Below are 3,123 nucleotides of genomic sequence, written 5' to 3' on the forward strand. Positions count from 1 at the left end.
CGGCGCGCGCGGGGCGGGACCGGGGGCGGGGCTTGGCGGCGCCCCTCCCCCACTTCCTCCTCCTTCCGCTCCAGCGCCTCGGGCCCCGCAGCTGGCCGGTGTGTGTCCCGGGAGAAGTTGCCCCGGGTGGGTGGGATCCACCTGCGGGTGTGTCGGGGGACGAGCTGACCCGGGGGCTTCCTGCGGCGCCCGGGGCGGGTCTCGGGTTTCGGACTAGTTCCCTCTCCTTGGCGCCGTGTGGGCGTTCCTGGGGCTGGGAGCCCGGGCGCCAAGTGCCCACTACGCCCCCTTCCTAAGAAACAAAGTTGCCTTAGAGCTGGAGGAGTCTCGCCCCGGCACCAGCTCTCCCGCGTACACTGATACTCCGAGAGTTACGTTTTAATCATTTTCTTCCCTGAGCTGGAGGGCTATCCCGGAGGCGCTCTGGAACGCTCATCTGACACGGCAGGGAAGCCGGTGGAAAATGGAAGCGCAGTGGAAACTCACTTTCCTTTCTCTGGAAACTTAAAGGAAAAAAGAAAGCCTGCATCAGCTGATGGTTTTATTCTCCTTGAATCTCGTATTTCAAATATAGAAACTTTCCTTGCAGTGAACAACTTTAAAGAAAAATCACACTCTTTTGGGTTTGAATCTTTTTTATGGTAGAGTTGGTTCTTCCTAAATCTTGACCTTCATTTGAGAAGTAGGGACCAAACCCAACCACGAAATTTTTTTGTCTGGTTGATTCAGTGTCATTTGCACTTGGCAACCTGTCAAAGGACAGAATTACAATACATTTAGTTTAAAGATCTTTATTGACTTTATTTGCAGTTCTGGAATCGGGCAACATCTGATGCCATGAAATAGAATAAGTGTTCCATGAACTGAGCAGAAGAGGTCTGTTTTATAGACAGAGAAGGGCTGAACAAGGTGTAAACAAAGAAGGAAGAGTAGATGGGTCCTTTCAAAAGTTACTTTTCCTTGTAAGGAGGGGCCAGGGAGACAGAATAATAGGAAAAAAACTGGTTGGTTAACATCAGGTTACATATTTAAGATTACTGTACAGTTGAGCCTTGAACAATGCAAGGTTTGACCTGCGCAGTTCCGCTTATATGTGAATTTTTTTTCAATCAAAGTTACACCGAGTGTGCTTGCCTTTCCTGCTTCCCCTTCCACCTCCTCTACCTTTTCAGCCTCTGCCACCCCTGAGACAGCAAGACCAACCCCTCCTCTTTCTCCTCCTCCTCCTCAGCCTACTCAATGTGAAGACAACAAAGATAAAGACCTTTATGATGACCTAATTACACTTCATGAATAGTAAATAAACTGGGTGCAAGGGCTCCAGCCTGCAAGCCCAGCTATTTCAGTGGCTGAAGCAAGAGGATTACTTGAGGACAGGAGTTTGAGACCAGTCTGGGCGACATAATGAGACGCCCTCCCTCCCACCAATCTCTTAAAAAAGATGAATAGTAAATATATTTTCTTTATGGTTTTGTTAATAACATTTTCTTTTCTCTAGCTTACTTTATTATAAGAATACAATGTATAATACATATAACATGCAAAATATATGTTAACTGTTATCTGCAAGGCTTCTGGTCAACAGCAGGCTATTAATAGTTAAGTTTGGGGGAAGTCAAAGGTTATACACAGATTTTCAGCTGCACAGTGGGGAGGAGGGTGGTACTGTGTTGGTTTGGATAATTAGTTAGGCAGTTCTCTCTCCAGATTTCTCAGGTCAAATAACTTAGTTTGGTAACATGGAACTTTAGCATGAGTAACTTTATTTTGATTTTTAGTCTGGTCTGTTGGGGCCTAGTGCAGGAGCTTAGTCCAAAACAGTAGCCTCCTATAATTTTTATTTAACAAATATTAATGAGCACCCCAATTCCCCTGGAAGAGAGACAATGTGCTACAGAAAGAGAAGTTTAGGAGGTTCCATTTAAAATCTTTAGTTAAAATGCTGATCCATTCCCTTCTTCAGAAACACTTTGGACTGGCTGGGTGCAGTGGCTCATACCTGTAATCCCAGCACTTTAGGAGGCCAAGGTAGGCGAATGGCTCGTGTCCAGGAGTTTGAGACCAGCCTGAACAACATAGCAACACTCCATCTCTAAAAAAAATTAACCAGGTTCGGTGGAGAGTGTCTGTAGTCCCAGGTACTTGGGAGGCTGAGGTGGGTGGACTGCTTGAGCCCAGGAGCTGGAGGTGGCTGCAGTGAGCTATGATGGTGTCACTGCTCTCCACTCCAGCCTGGGTGACAGAGTAAGACCCTGTCTCTTAGAAAAAAGAGAAAGAAAGAAAGAAACACTTTGGAATAATATTGGGCCCAGTTTTCCAACTCAGATTCAGAGAATATCCTGGAACCCTCCTGCCCTCAGATTTCTGCTTCTGGAGAGAGGCCTGCCAATCATTTCCAATGGAATGCTTCCCACTTATAAAGGTCTGTATATCAGCTTTGAAGTCCAAACACTCAGTTGTGTGAAAACACAAAGGTGATTGGGCCCCAGGGTGATTTGGGCCCAGGTCACCAAACACACAAGAGACTAGTGTATAAACCTGAATGCCAATGAACTCATTTGCCATGAGAAATATCACTGTCGAAGGAACTGGAACCCCAAGTTCACTAGTCAGTGTCTGTCTTATCCTTTCTTATATCTGAAGCCCTGAGCACAGAACTGGGCCCAGAGTCCATATTCAATAAATGATGTTTCTTGAATATTAAATCCAAAGTGAATTTTTATTTCTATCTTCTTCCTTGCTCAATTTGCTCTCCACTACGCCTGCAGTTTACACACTGGGAGTGTTCTTTGCTGGCCATTTTGTCCCCCTATAGACAAGGCATCAGGGAAGCAGGTTCCTCTGGGATTAACATAGCTGCTTATGATGGTGTACTCCACCAGGGATTTCCAAGGGGTTTGTCCAGAACGGAGCCATACGTTTGGAGAGCTGGCTAGACAAAGCTCCTTCAAACTATGCTGGCTGACAAGTAGCATGTCTGTATGGTGGGTTTTTTCACAAGGGCTTCAGACACTTGTCCTGCAGGCCTCCTGGCGTTCATTTGCCCAGGCCTGAAGCTTGAGCATGACCCTGCATGTCCCCTTCCCGTTCGCCATTCAGTCGTCACCAAGTCTGTGGATTCCA

This window comes from Propithecus coquereli, unplaced genomic scaffold, assembly GCF_000956105.1.
Source record: "Propithecus coquereli isolate 6110/MARCELLA unplaced genomic scaffold, Pcoq_1.0 Scaffold179, whole genome shotgun sequence".
NCBI classification, from domain to species: domain Eukaryota; kingdom Metazoa; phylum Chordata; class Mammalia; order Primates; family Indriidae; genus Propithecus; species Propithecus coquereli.